The sequence below is a fragment of the Sciurus vulgaris genome (genome assembly GCF_902686455.1).
Source record: "Sciurus vulgaris genome assembly, chromosome: 12".
NCBI lineage: Eukaryota > Metazoa > Chordata > Mammalia > Rodentia > Sciuridae > Sciurus > Sciurus vulgaris.
In genome coordinates, this window is record NC_136473.1 from 80,909,485 (window position 1) to 80,925,430 (window position 15,946).

The window sequence follows — 15,946 nt, forward strand, 5'->3', positions numbered from 1 at the left end:
TTAAAAATGTTTAAATTTTTATTTTGAAACAGGGTCATGTTAAATTACCTAGGCTGACCTCAAATTTGTGATCCTCCTGATTCAGTCTCCTGAGTAGCTGGGATTATAGTTGTGTGTCACCAGGCTCAGCTGGGCTCCAGCCCTTGCTAGCATAGAAAGCCTTTGTATCTTTGCATATTCCTCCAAAGTCGGTCTCTTTTGGGGGGAAGGGGGATGTTGTTTGGGATTGAACCAGGCGGTGCTTTTGAGACAGAGTCTCACTAAATTGCTGAGGCTGGCCTTGATCATGTGATTCTCCTTCAGCCTCCCAAGTCTCTGGGGTTATAGTCGTGTGCCACCATGCAGGGCCAAAGTATATCTTTGGATTGGTTCATTTTTCAATTTGAGGGAAAATAGGATAGAGGCCCTCTTTTTTTGTTTGTTTTTTGGTACCAAGGATTGAACGCAGGGGTGCTTAACCACTGAGTCATATCCCCAGTCCTTTGTATTTTGAGACAAAGGGGGGCCTGAGGCTGACTTTAAACTTGTGATTCTCCAGCCTCAACCTCCTGAGCCACTAGGATTATGGGCATGCACCAACATGCCCAGCTGATAGAGGCCCTCCTGATGCAGGCATTACAGTATAAGTCATGACCACAGAGAAACGCTGGCCCTGGCTAGAGGGTAGACTGGAAACCTCACTATTAATTCCTTCCCCAGAACCATCTGCATTGGAGAAAGGTCAGGGGCAGAGTCAGCACTTATTCCTGAGAACTGTCTATGAGTCCCGAAAGGCAAGGTCCTAGGGAAGCAGGCAGGAAGTGATCACTGTCCTCTTTGCTAGATGGCCTCTTTGCTAGATGCGTGCTAAGCAGCAGGCATGGAGGATGTGTGACTTGAGCTGGGATATTGAGAGAACTCGCATGAGGCTTGTAGCCAGAGCTGAGCCAGCCCCCGAGCTCATGTTTCGCTCTTTTTCCCTTGTGCTTTTCCACTGCACCATGACGTCTGCCATATCACTGAGTTGTTCTTCAGACTATGTATATTTAATCTTCCAAACACACGGTAATATTTCCCTGTAGGGAAGGATGGAATTGTGCCCTGAAGTATTCGTGTTAGAGTTTGAGGAGCACACCTGTTCTTGTTTCATGTCTGCTTCCATGTCTGCCAGATCCTCGGGGGTGGGGAAGTCTAGGGAAGAAATGCCCAAGGCTGGTGCTTTTTTGCCCAGAAAGATAGTAGTCCATTTTCTAGTCTGAACTGAAAACCGTGGCAATCACAGCTTTTTTGCTGCTAATATTAACCTCATGCACTGAAACAATGGTATGGGGGACAAGGGATATTAGAAGAGAGGAGTAGGTGTTTTTGAGACCCTGAAGCACAAGCCACCAGGAACTTCTAATAAACAACAGAAGAGGGCAGCGGAGGACCAGGGTTAACTGCTGTCCCATCCTTTTTCCCAGACCTGGGCTAGGCCTTCTGGAGAGCAGGAGGCGAGAAAGACAGACTTAGGTTCCCAAGGTCACTCTACATTCCTTTACCTCTAGATGACCAACTCTAAGCCAGAGGTAAGATCTGTCTTCCATAGTATGTAGTCTTTGAGTTCATCATCTAAGTCTAGTTTGCTTGCTGTTTGGGAGGAGACTGGGTCATTGACCTAAAACTGAAGATAAGCTCTGGACCCTCATTCTACCAGTTGATTGATAGGCGCCAAGTCCTAAGCAAGCCATGGTTTCAGCACCTACCTCCTATATTCTCAGCCCTGCCCTGGGTTTTATAGACTCATGGCCTTAAAGAACATGGACTCTGTGTCCAAGGGACGCAAAGTGCAGTACAAGAGGGAACCTAGTAAATAGATCCTTCTAGTTTCCTGTTCTTTTGGGAATGTACAATTGTAATGGAATTGGAGAAGAAAAACCAAGGCTTGGTCTTTGCCAAACAAACCATGTGGCCTTGCTGAGGATGGGGACCTGGCACACTTAAAATAAGACTGGTTATGAGAGCCCCAGGGCCCCTTGGTCCTTACTGCTCCTCTCCCTATATGTTTGGCTTGACTACCACTCCCTTCAGTAGCACCTAAGATCAGCCAGAGGCACTAATGGCAAATAGTTCCAGTAAAGGTGTTCTCTGACAGGGACAGCCCTTGGCCCAGGGGGACCTTTGGATATTGAAACTGGGTACAAATTTTGGATATGTGAGTGAAGAAGAAGCAAGAAAATGGTCCCAGGAGCCTGTGCCCAGCATCTTTAGGGAATGGCCAGAACAAGACGCACATTTAGGGAAAGCCGAGGAAGAGGCATTTCGGATGGCACGCAGAGCCATGAAAAACAGTAAAAACTAGCACAACGCAGAATGTACACCAGGCATTGTTCTGATGTTTTGCACATAGTAACTCAATCTTCACAACATCCCAGGGAGCTCAGTACTGTCATGCCCATTTTACAGATAAGAAAATTGAGCTTCAGAGAAGTAAAACACCATCTAGCTGGTACATAGAGGAACTAGAATTCAAACCCAGAGTCTGAGCCTTAACAAAAAATGGAAGGCCTCTCCTACTCATGAGCCTCACCTCTGAGACATGTGGCTCCCCAAAGCAATAATCCATTCCTAAAAACTCCCCAACACAGCTACTGTTGCCCCATAGGCTGTGAGTCTCTTGGCCTACCCCAGGTTTGGCGAGGCTTATGAAAGCCTCATTTTAGAGAACTGGGTGAACATTCTTTTCTTCCTAAATGGGTAATTGGAGTTGGAAATGCATTCCGGCAGCTTCTTCGAGGCCCTGTACCCGCTGCCTTGGGAGGTAGGCACACAGGTCTATTCAGGGACCTTGCCCTCAGGAGTCTGCTGGGAGGTGGGCGGCAGCTCCACCTGGCGTTCAGCTCCCATCCCACACCTCCAGTCACCGTGAGCAAAGTCACCTCAATTGGGTCGGAGGCCAGGCATATTCATTGTGTTCTTGGCAAAAAGAACAATTCAGTCCAAGAAAACATAGACCTTTAGAGATGGAATTGCATAAGTAAAAGCAGAAAATCTCAAGGTGACTGGCCTGACTGGGAGAAAAAAGAACGACAGCAAGCTGCTCTTGTGACAGAAACTTACCCAGGAGAAGCGCCTACTCAGTGCTCTGAGCCCAGGTAGCCAACGACTGCCATGCTGGTGGGACTTGGCTGCACACACAGAGCAATCATTCATGTAGAAAGAAGGTCGTACGTGATGCCACGTCCTGGGGTGGGGGATCTAGTTCAGGGAATTCTACCCTCTTCAGACCTTTCCCCAGCCAGGCCACGGAGAATGAGGTGGTAAGCAGATTTCTAGACTCGCTGAGTTTCCTTGGGTAAGTCACTCAGTCTCTCTGAGGCAAATGATGTGGGAAATCAGTGCACTTGCTGGCCTTCTGGAGCTGAGGAATAGCAATTATCATCTACTGGAATGCCCAAGAATCGTTCAGCACTTGCTCAGCATCCATTGCCATGTTGGATTCTTAGTGTTACAGTTTGGTTATGAGGTGTCCCTCAAAAGCTCCTGTTAATATAGGAATGTTCAGAGGTGACATAATTACATTATGAAAGCTGTAACCAAATTAGTGGATTAATCCATTTAATGGATAATTTGAATTTTTATTATTTTATTTTATTGGTATTGGAGGTTGAACTCGGGCATTTTACCACTGAACTACATCCCTAAGCATTTATGTATTTATGTATTTATTTATTTAGAGACAGGGTCTCACTAAGTTGCTGAGGCTGGCCACAAACTTGCCATCCTCCTGCTCAGTGTCCCAAGTCACTGGGATTATAGACATATGCCACCACATCTGCCTTTGATGGATAGTTTGACTTTTTCCCCCCACAATTTTTATTGTTGCATTATAGTTGTACAAAATGATGGGATTTGTTGTTGCATATTCATAATCCATGCACATATTTAACAATATAATTTGGCCAATATCACTCCCCAGCACTTCCCCCCTTACCCCATGGTCCCTTTTCTCTACTGATCTCCCTTTGCTTTTCATGAGATCTGCCCCAACTTCTCTTTCCTTTTTCTCTCTAGCTTCTGCATGTAAGAGAAAAAAAAAATATGACCCTTAATCTTCTAAGTTTGGCTTATTTTGCTTAACATAATAGTCCCAAATTCCATCCACTTTTCTGCAATGATACAATTGCATTCTTCTTTATGACTGAATAAAACTCTATTGTGTATATATACCACATTTTCTTTATCCATTCATCTGTTGATGGATACCTAGGCTGGTTCCATAGTTTGGCTACTGTGAATTTTGCTGCTGTAAACACAGGTATGCATATATTACTGTAGTAAGATGACAAATTTTTCAGGATAAATACCTAAGAATGGTATAACTGGCTCATATGGTGGTTCCATGCTTATCTTTTGAGGACCCTCCATACTGATTTCCATAGTGGTTGTACAAATTTACAATTCCCACCAACAATGTAAAAGTGTCCCTTTTTCTTCACATCCTCTTCAGCATTATTATTTGTATTCCTCATGGCTGCCACTCTGACTGGGGTGAGATGAAATCTGTGTAGTTTTGACTTGCACTGCCCTGATTGCTAATGATGTTGAACATTTTCTTATATGTTTGTTGACCAATTGTATTTCTCCTTTTGAGAAATGTCTGTTTAATTCATTTGCCCATTTATTAATTGGGTTATTTGACTTTTTAATGTAAAAAATTTTGAGTTCTTTATATACTCTAGATACCAATCCTTTGTTAGAGGAGTAGCTAGCAAAGATTTTTCTCCCATTCTATGGGTTTGTGGCTTCTATTCTGTACCATTGGTCTGTGTATCTGTTTTTATGCTAGTACCATGCTGTTTGTTTTTGTTTTTGTCTTGTTTTGGGTCTTTTAAAATTTTTTTTCTTATTTTTTGGAACTGGGGGTTGAACCCAGGGCTTTGTGTATGCAAGGCAAGCATTTGCCACTGAGCTACATCCCAGCGCATCAGCCAATCATGCAGTTTTTGTTTGTTTGTTTTGTGTACTATAGCTCTGTTTTGTTACTATAGCTAATTTGAAGTAAGGTATTGTGATGCCTCCAGTATTGCTTTTTTGGCTTAGAATTGCTTTGGCTATTCTGGGTCTTTTATTCTTCCAAATGAATTTTAGGACTGTTTTTTTTTCTAGTTCTGTAAAGAATGTCATTGATATTTTGATGGAGATTGCATTGAATCCGTATCTTGCTTTTGGTAGTATGGCCATTTGAACAATATAATTTCTGCCTATCCATGAACATGGGAAGTCTTTCCATATTTTGAGGTCTTCTTTAATTTCTTTTTTCAATGTTCTGTAGTTTTCATTGTAGAGAGATTTTTACCTCCTTGGTTAGATTTATTCCTAGGTTTTTTGTTTGTTCATTTGTTTGGGCTATTGTGAGGATTCATTTTCCTGATTGCTTTCTCAGTCAATTCATTGTTGGTATATGATAGATAATTCGAATGGACAAACTGAGTGATAACTGTACGCAGGTGGGGCATGGCTAGAGCAAGTGGTATCACTGGATGCATACCTTGGGGAATTATATAATTTGTTGCTGTCTCCTCCTGCTCTCTCTCTGTTTCTTGGCTGCTTGGGCTGAAAAGTTTTCTCTGCTATGCTCTTCTGCCATGATGTTCTCCCTCACCTTGGGCCTAGAGCAATGGATCTGATCAACATGAACTGAACCTCTGAAGCCATGAGCCAAAATAAACTTTTCCTCCTCTTAAGTTGTTTGCATTGGGTATTGGAGTCACAGCAACAAAAATGTTGACTAATGTAGATCATCTTGGTTGTTCCTAACACATTTCTATAAATGAACTAACCAGCCCAAGGTCTCATCACCCTGTGAGAGGGAGCTGAGATTCAAAGTCAGGCAGTCTGGCTCCAGAATCCAAACTGGTGACTACTATGCTATGTGGCCTCTTTTGAGAGGCCATCAGGGAAAGAGACCTTGTGGGGCCTTCAAACTAACTCCAGATGGAATGGTTTTTCTAAAGCCAAATGGCGTGGTGGTGCAAGTCTGTAATCCAAGTGGCTTGGGAGGCTGGGACAGGAAGATTGCAAATTCAAAGCTAGCCTCAACAATTTAGCAAGGCCCTAAGCAACTCAACAGGACCCTGTCTCTAAATAAAATATAAGAAAGGTTGGGAATGTGGCTCAGTGGTTAAGCATCCCTGAGTTTAATCCCTAGTACCAAAAACCAAACCACAAAACCAAATGGATCAAGTTTCTCCTGAATGCAGTGCCTTCAAAGAAAATCCAAACAGCTGGTCTACAGGCTCTAAAATGGTCTTGCCTCTGCCTCCCAAGCCCACTCTACACTCCTGCCTCACAGAACTGTTCTCACTTCCCTGAGCATAATACAGCAATTACCTTTTGCTAAGGCTCTGCTCAGTGTTTACAAACATTTAATCTTCACAACCCCTCAAGGGAGATGGTGAGGTCTCCATTCAACCAATAAGGAAGTCAAGGTTTTAGAAGGTGAAGATATGCCGTGTCCCAGGTCACAGAGCTTCCCACCTACAAAGCTCAAGTGCTTTAATGAGCACACTGTACACAGTGATCCCACTATTGTCTCTGCCTGGCCTGCTTTGCCTCACTGCCCACCTGGAGAACTAGCCCTTCCCCTGTCAGGGAAGGCCATCACCACCATCTGCCTTCCTAACAGGCTGACCTGGTGCCTCTTGCTCCCATTCCCATGGTACCTTTCACTTTCCTATTCCTGCACATCTCACTCCCTGCCTCAAGGAGGCTGTGACTCTTGGAGGTGTAAGTGTGCCCTCCACACTCCCAGCCCTTAGCAGGGCTCCAGAAATGATATCCTAGGAGGTGGGTGGGAAAATGCAGACTGGATAGATGATGGACACTTGGATGGAGTTGACACTTAAGAGAATTTGCTCCTGAGGTGCAGAGGAGGGTGGCAGATGCACCTGAGAAACCCGGATGAGGACATCAATCCTACAGCCTCTTCCCTGGCATCCTCTGCTGTGGCTTCTGGTACTCACCTCCCACAGCTAGGCTCATCCCAAGGGCAGTTCTGTGCTACAACTCCAATTTATGGAAGGTTTTAATGGACACTGGGATATTAAAGTGCCAGGGTTAATTATCCAGAAAGTGTTTCAATTGACTTGCTTTTCATCTACTCCTGTAGGTAGCTTCAAAGCCCACGGTTACCCTCTGGAAAGGAAAGACATCCTGCCCTTGTTTGATCGCAAGTTCTGAGCCATTTGTTCTTCACATTCCGGAAGGCGCGCACCACCCTGCGCACAGCATCTCTTCCTCATCTTTGGATTCCCCATAAGAGTATAAGGGGGAGTGGCTGAGGAAGAAGGCCATTGTGACATTGGGTAGAACAGACCAGAAGCCTCTCCTGTATTAGAAGGGTGAAAACTTAAGGCTCCATATAACTTGCTTGGGACATAAATCTGTGTGACAGTGACTTCATTGAGGAGGGAGGAATGGGCAGCTCTGGTGTTCTAGGTTACTCCCTTTGAATGTGAGAATCATTTTTACTTTCAGACAAGTTAGGGGATAAAAGAATGTCAAAACATGAAGTCCTCATGATAGCCTCTTGTCCCTGGGATCTGATAAAATTCTGTGGTTATTTTTGTAACTTTCTTCTACATGCCATATACAGTCCTGAAAACTTCCAAACACTTTTCTTCTAGTTATAAATAAATAGCCCTCCTCTGCCCTCTCCATTCTGTTGTATTTAAGAGTTTTATTTGTGCTCAGTGTTATTTGTTTCATTCATTGCACAGAAAATAAATAATTACAGTTCACTTGCTTGTCTTCCTGGAAAAGCTGACCTTCACCACCTGTGAGGAAACCAGGATTTTTATTTTTAATTAAAACCTAAGGTATCATGTGGATTGTATAATATTTAACTTTATTTTAGCCATGTTTCATCCTTCCCTGTCTGATGAGTTAGTATCTTCTATACTGAAAGCATTTTTATGGGACATCTAAAAATTAAGTGGACTCTAAATATATGAAATAAAATCAAGATACATTTAAACTTGCTATGACTACACAATCTGAGCAGAAGGAGACCAAGACCTTAGGGAGAGGAATTGCATGTAAGTTTTACAAACCCATGTGCTGAGTTGCAGGTGCGTTCAAAGGCAGGTCCAGCCATCATTGGCTTAATTGTTAGGAACAACATGCAGTGCTCAGAAGAGTAAGATGGATGCGTTTGGGCTGAGAGGATGGGAACAGCGGTCCCCTGGCCCAGTGTTTGTGTTTGAGTGTGTGGAGAGGAGGCAGGAATGGGAGCTGGCCAGGTCTGCAGATGGACGTGAAGGCGGGCGCTCCTGCCCCATCTTTTCTGTTTACTCTAAGGACAGACAACAGCAAGGCTTTGAAAAGCTGTGAGAACAAAGACCTCTCCAGAACAGAGGGGGAAGCAATCCAAGTGTGGAGTAGTAGTATAAGTGCTAGCAGACCGGTGAGCAACCATGGACAAAAATGCTGCGCTTTATGTGCCGGCTAGTGGCAGGTGGGGGAGGGGCACAGGGACTTTCCATCCCCAGGGAGCTGTGCTGGGGGAGATGCTGCAATTGGTTCCCTGCTCTCTTTTCTCTCCTACCTTGGAAAAAATCAGAGAATGAAGCTACCAGGAAGCAGTGTTCAGGAGAAAGTGGCAAAACAATGTAATCAAGGGATGTAGCCTTTCTCTCTGGATAACCCCATGTTATAAAGGCAGACCCCTACCTTCATGGGTTCAGAATGATCTTGCATAGTGGCAGAGGGTGCCCTAGTGGTCATGCAAATTGGTGACGATGGTCTAAGACTACCCAGGGCTCATCTTTTTAAAAATGATGAGTGATTGAAAATAATAACAGGTTGGGTGTGGAGGGGGTGGATGTCTTTTCCATTCTTTGCTCTTCTAGCTCCTGGGGGAATAAGCAAGAGGGATGCTGAGCTCGTGATTAGGTTTATAACCCAGACACTACTGGTCCTGATGAATTAAAAGAACATTAAGGCTGTAGCCAGGGACACCACATTTTTCATTTAACCAAATTGATTGCAGCATTGACTTCCTAATAGTCTGGGGAGGCAGGCTGGCTTCCCCTGACCTTAGGTTCCCAGGCAAGCTTAGGAGAAGTTGGGGCACCAGATTGACACAGGCTTTCATTGAATGTGGGCAGCTGGGCCATTTGCCACAAAATTGAAGTGAGTTAGTCCAGTTAGCTCAGTAGCTGCAGCCCCTGCCTGGGTGCAGTCCCGTAGATACACACCATCAGTATCCAGAGTAGGAAAGATCAAGGCAAGAGAGCTTGTCTCTGTGTCCAAGGAACAAGTCCTTGAACATGTGGGGCTCACAGAGGGGCTGCACATCCTCTTGTGCATGGGAACTGCAGCATGACGACTTTCATATCTCCCTAGATTGAAACTTAACTCTCAGGGCTGGGGATATAGCTCAGTTGGTAGAGTGCTTACTTTGCAAGCACAAGGCCCTGGGTTCAATCCCCAGTACTGAAAAAAATAAATAAATAAAAAAAATAAATCTTGACTCTCCACTTGTGGAGCACACTAGTAATTGTAGGGACTTGGAAAGCTGAGGCAGGAGGATCACAAAGTTCCAGGTCAGCCTCTGCAATTTAGCTAGGCCCTGTCTCAAAAACAAAAAGGGCTTGGGATGCAGCTCAGTGGTAACATAAATCAATAGATTAATAATAAAATAAAAACAAAAACTGGAAGAGTGAAAGTGGGTATCGGGGTTGGGGTACTCTGAGTTATGCACCTCCCTCCTTACTGCCCTGGGGATCCTGGGTAGGTTAGGGAGGGCTCCAACCTGTGCTTGGAATCCTCTTTCTCCCTAGGTTCTTCTTTAGTGCCACCACTTGCTATGTGTGACCTTTGGTCCTGTACTGTTCCTAGATTATTTCCCCATCTATAAACTAACCATAATACCCACTTTAAAAGGAATGTCTCACACATTTAGCAAACTAACATATAGGGGAAATCCTGTCATTTAGGAGTTTCCTCTCTATCTCCTCCCTCCCCCTTCCTGGACATCACAGGCACGAGGTATCTTCTCCCCGGGATCCTCCTTTTTCTCACTAATCCCTTAGGCTCCAAGGTCCCCACCATCCCGGTGACCACTGTAGGTAGACTTACTGGGGCTGGGAGGGAGTAAAGGGATTCAGGTGCCCCAAACGGCTACGGGGGTTCCTGATCCTAGTAACTTAGCCTTGAGCTGCAGAGCGTTCTGCAGATTGGGGGGGAAAGGCCGGCTCGACAGCGACATCCCATCTCGGGTGGGGAGGCTGGGGCCCCTTCCCTTGTGCTGCTCTCGCTGCCCTGGGAGCAGCCGCCGTGACCTTGAGCAGGAGGCGTGGGCGCTGAGCGCCCAGGGGGCTGCGCAGACCCGGCGGGCCCCCGCAGGCAGGTCCTCCCTCCGCCTCCTGCGGGCCTCCTCCCTCGCGTCCCCGCCCTCCCGCGCCGCCCGCCCGGTCTCCTCCCCTCACTGCAGCGCTCGCGCGCTCGCCCATCGATCAGGCCCCCTCCCTCCGCCGCCTCGCGCCGACTGCTAAGCTCAGCAAGTCTTGCGGCAAAGGCACTTCGGAGCCGAGTTGGGGCCGGGCGGAGCGGGGACTCCGCGCCCCGGGGGAACGGACGCCGCTGCTAAACTGTCGCCGGCGCCGCATCCCTACAACCCGACGCGCCCTCGCATCGGGGACCCCGGATCTCTCCTGCCTCCTCGGGGTCGCTCTCCAGTAAGTCCATATCCCCGCCCGTGGGGGCGTCGACCTCCCCCTCCGAAGTTTCTCCGTCCCTGCTACTAATTAGAGGGGCCGGGTGGCGCTCGGGAAGTTTGCGGCCAAGGGGTCCCGGCGCCCGCGCCTCCTCCGGGGGAGTTTGGACCGTCCAGGGGAAGGTTCGTCTCGGGGAGCCGGGCGAGGGGCGAGGAGCCGGCTCCCCCGCGGGCTTGGGCCCGGGCGAGAGGAGCTGCGGAGGAGAGGGGGCAACGACCTCTGCGCCTCTACCCCTCGTTCCTGCGTTCTGGGCGCCCCCCATTCGCATCTTGTGCTCCCCCGCCCGCCTGAACGGTCTCTGACGAAGCGGGGACCCCGGCACCGCCGTCGTGGGAGGAGAGGGAAGGGTCCACGGGCTCTGGGAACCGGAGACCCTGAATCAGGGAGAGGTCGCAAAGCCCATGCAGGGACTGGCTGGAAGTGAGGGTCAAGAGGCGCAGGGACAGGAAGGAGCCGGAGGGTGTAGGAGCCCCTTGCCTCCCTTCAAATCTCATGACTCAGCAAGACCTAGGACGTCCCGTTCCTGCTTCATCCCTTGTTCCCAGGTGCAGGCAGCCTCACTCTTCTTTCTGGTCTCTTCCATCTACCTTTCCCACTAGCCCCTTCCCCCATGGCACAGGGTTATGTTAATGAAGGAGGAGCTGTATCCTTTCCCCCTCCTCTAATCCCGGGACGCCCTCCCTTCGTTTCCACATTCCACAGGTGCCTCCCAGGCGCCCCTGGCCCACGCCGCCCACCTGGGCATGGGGTTTCTTTTTGGGGTGGAGAAGCGGGAGCCCTCCCCCAACGCCCTCGCAGTGGAAGAAGTCAGTGCAAGGACAGAGAAGGCTCTGGTCCAGAGGGACCACTGCAGTGTGAAGAGGGCAGAGGCTGGCTCAGCAGGGAGGCAGATTGAAATGGGGTGGGTGCTGAGATGCAGGAAATCCTTAGCATTGGGGGTTGGGGCAGGAAAGTGGTCTGGGGCCTAACCCAGAAAGCCTGGGGGTAGATGATCTAACCCCTGCCCCTCCTGCCTCTGCCCAGAGGGGTCCTCTCCATGTGTAATAGATTGTCCTCAATACAGTCCCTCCAGCTCTTGGCAACCTGGGCATTTCATCACAGGGGTGACAATGAAGAACAGGATGGCCCTTAATCCTTCCAGCCACCTCCCCCTGCTTAGTCCAAGTTCAGCTTTTGGGCTGCTGGAAACATCTCTGTGATCGGCAGAGGTATTGAAAAAAAAAAAAAATAGCCATGCCCTGTGCCCCTAGGGCTGAGTGGTAGGGGCAGGTGGAGGGGGCAGGGAGGCTCTGATGCAGTGGGACGTGCCTGGTGTCCTGGCCAGCAAGCAGTGGCCTGGCAGGCTCTGCAAGCTGCAGCTTGTGTCAGGGCCTCGGGGGTGAGTCAGCGTCAGGGGTCCATGCCAGGTACACTGAGCCCTGCCCTGGGAGTCCAGCCCCAGACCTTCTCTTCCTCATGCCCCTGGGGAATAGCCAGTGAGGCTGAACCCCACTCCTGGACTTCCTCCCTCCTATGGCCTGCCTCTGCTTTGCTCAGCTCCCAGACATCCCTAGAACTTCCTCATCCTGTAGGACTTGCCTCAGGGGTCTGGCTTTTACTGGGGATTTCTTGGGCTTCATCCTCACCATCTCTCCTCTGGGAAGGTGGTAGAAGGGGAGGCAGAGGCAGGTGTTCCAGTTACAGCCTCACATAGATTGGTCCTGCGTCCCTGGAGAAGCAGAGACCAGACCACTCTGTGGTGAGTCAGCTTTGCTCAGCAGCCCATGAGCTCTTTCCAGGCAACTTGGGGTCTTTTTTTTTTTTTTTTTTTTTGAGAAGGGTGGGTTATGCAAGCACATTTCTTTTTCTTTTAGTTCTGGGGCCTGATGTCTCCAGACGAAGCATGGGGGACAGAGAAAGATGGTGTATGTAGACTTTGCCCATTTCCCCACAGAGGAGACTAACTGGCTTCACCTGTGATTGGGGTTGGTCACCTCCCTGGGCAAAGCATGGACCTTTCTGTAGACCCAGCATAGCCAGAGAGGCCCTTTCCAGAGCTGGGTCTGGGTTGCTGGACCTATGCTGCAGATGGAGCTCATTCTAGCCCTTTCCTGCTCAGGCATCTTTCAGGCAGATGCAGCGAGGCTACCCCGAACATTGTGGAGAGGGGCGGGTAGGCCTTGGAGATGGCTGGAGCAGTCTCTTCCCTGCCAGCCACCCCAGTCCGCCCCAGCCCCAGGTATGCCTGACCTTGAATGGCCTCTGCTTGTTCTTTGTCCTTTGCCACTGGATCTCCTCTTTCTCTGCTGAGTGCTGGAAGCAGGGGTATGGGGAGGACAGTAGGGGTTGGGGGTGGGGGGCTAGTGCACAGGAGGCATGGCACCTTGTGGAGGATGGAAGGCCTGGCTGAGTAGAAATGCTGCTTTGCTTGGCTTTGGGATTTGCTGTGTGGACTTTCCTGATCTAGGCGGGTTCTACTAAAGCTAGATTTGCTTGTCTTAAGCTAAATATCTTAGATAGCCCAGTTTGATCAGTATATTCTTTAGGAACTAGAAGGACCAGCCAGAGGGAGCAACAGAGAGGGCTTTTACCCAGATGGTGGTTAAAACAGGGAGCAGCAAAGTATAGAGCCCAAAGCCAGATGGGCCTGGGTTCAGATCCCTGGGCCATGAATTACAACGGTGTGGCCTTATTCCTTCCTTCATGCAACAAGTATCTTGATTAGCGAGTACCTACTATGTGCCAGTGTTCTAGTCACTGGATGCAGCAAGGAACACAATAGACAAAAAATTCCTGCCAATCTGGATTTCGTATCCCTCCAGGCCGAGGCAAGTTCCTTTGCCACTCTGCTCTTCAGGTTGGCATATGCACTCAGCTACTGCTGTGTCCAGAGCTCTGCTAGGCAACAGAACAGAACAGACCTGGTGACACTGACAATCTTGTGAATACCAAACGATTAGACAAATAATTACACTGAGAATTCATCACAGCACTGATAAGCATCATGACAGTGTCCAGGATACTCTGAGGGCATTTCATGGGGTGGCCTGACCAGGTGTAGAGTTTTCTCTGTACAAAGAAGTAATCCTACCTACCTTACAGGGTGATATTGTATAAATAACTATAATATCATCTTTAAAACAGTCCCTGGCTCACTGGACAGATGCAATCTAAATTCCTTGCATGAATCATCCCTACACAGGCAACAAGTTGATTATTCATCCTCCACTGGGTCAGAAGCCAGGCCAGGAAGCTGGGATGCTGTCCTGGGTTGAAAAGCCTGAGATAAATGACAGTTTCATTGGAGCAATGTCAGTTATACTTTTTATTTTTTTGATACTGGGGATTGAACTCAGGGCACTTTGTCTCAGAGTTACATCCTCAGCCTTTTCGTTTTCTTTTAAGACAGGGTCTCGCTAAGTTGCTTGTGGTTTCACCAAGTTGCCGAGGTTGGTCTTGAACTTGTGATCCTCTTGTCTCAGCCTCCCAAGTTGCTGGGATTTCAGGTGGGCGCCACCATGCCCAACTTTATATATTTTTTCTAAGAGGCAGTAAAGTGATCACCAGATTGCCTGGGTTCCTCTTGGTTCTGCCACTTGCTCTGACTTTGAGCAAGTTAATCAACTTTTGAATCTCAGTATTCCCATCTGTAGAATGGGAACTAACATTCCTGTCTACTTAGGTTGCTGTGGGTGAAGATTAAATGAATTAGTTCCTGTAAAATGCATTGCTCGGGGTGAGAGCACTGTAAGCTTTTTCTGTCATGCCGCTCCCCACAGCCCTTTCCTTGGCCACAGACAGGCCTCAGTCCCAGGTTCTCCAGCTGAAGGGAGCCATCTTTCACCTCTGTTTATCTTAAAAACCAAGGAAAAATGCTGCTGTAACTGCCTTGGTCATCTCAATATTTCATCCTTGCGATTTTCAGGGGTTTCTTTATGGCTAGCGAGCCGTTTCTGGACAAAGCTTAATTTCTGGGAAGGATCTCTCCTGGCAATCCTTCATCTTCATCCCTGGAACAGAGAGATTGTAGAAGGAGCCAGAGTGAGGGGTAAATTTGGATCCAATCCCAGAGGGACCTGGCAGTGAGTGTGAGTCCGGCCTACAGGGAGCACCAACTGGGGGCCCTGCCTCTAAAGACTGGCTCTGAGATTAAACCCCAAGGAGACTCTGAAATGCATGGCAGGGAAGGGCTGCTGTGGACCCTCTCCTTGGATGACTTCCAGACAAGGACAGAGTCCTCCAGTGCCAGCAATGAGGAATCTGAGTTCGGGAGGCCCCTTTCAGACCTTGCCACGTAGGAAGGTAGGAGGAGTTGTGGGTCCATTAAAATGACCACTGCACTGCAGAGCATTTGATACTCCAATCTGCCCCCAAATCTGAGGGTCAGGGACAAGGAAGGGAGAGAGAGAGGAGTTGCCCTGCTGTCGTCAAGTGAAGAGAAGCCCTTCTTTGGCTGCTTCACCTGGCGCTCCAGGCAACCCTTGACCTCAGGCATGGGGAACGGCAAGGTGGGCAGAACTCAGGCCCTTGTCATGGCGCCTGGCCATGAGTTCCGAGATAGCAATTCAGAAAAAGCTTTCAGTACCACCAGCAAATCTCAGAGCAGCCATCGCAGTCCCTACTTTACAACCGAGAGGCAAGGACCCAGAGACACAGTGTGACTTGATCCAAATCTCCAGGCCATGGGCCCTTGCAGACGGAGATGATTGGTCAGAACTTTCTCTCCCTCCCTATCCTCACCAGTTCTGCTTACAGCATGGAGCCAGAGAATGTGGTTGGGGGTTCTCGGGGACCCTTGGGGATGAAGTTACTCATACTTTGAGTATAAGCTGGAGACTAGGTGTTTACAGTCAGGCAGCAGAGTTTCTTAAAAAATTAGGTAGTGAGCCTTGGAGAAATTGAATCAGCTGCCCTTCCCTGGTAGGGTTTCCTTGGGATTCTCCATAAAGGCTCTGGCATCTTCTTCAGGAGCCCCTGCTCTGAAAGGGGTAGAGGGGACCACTGAAGGCTGCTAGAGTGACTGATGGGACGTCCGGCTGAATCTGAACCTGCCCCAGCCACCCTAAGTGTAATGGGTGCCATCGGCACCTGAGCCTCTGAAAGTCCCCAATTTGGCGATCAAATGGTTCCTGTGGAGCCTGACACAGTGTGTGTGCGCGTGTGTATGCACAGGGGTATGCGTGTGTGTGTGTGTGTGTGCATGCATGCATGCATGCATGCGTGTGTGC

General features: G+C 48.5%; 1 protein-coding gene across 1 annotated transcript in view; it reads left to right on the top strand.

Annotated features, from left to right (window-relative positions):
- Window positions 1-10,547: 10,547 nt before the first annotated feature.
- SYT2 (synaptotagmin 2) overlaps window positions 10,548-15,946 on the top strand; it is a 108,683-nt gene continuing 103,284 nt past the window's right edge. The window contains exon 1 of the mRNA XM_079106030.1: window positions 10,548-10,700. The gene's annotated coding sequence lies outside the window, so the exon portion shown is untranslated. The remainder of the gene's footprint in view (window positions 10,701-15,946) is intronic.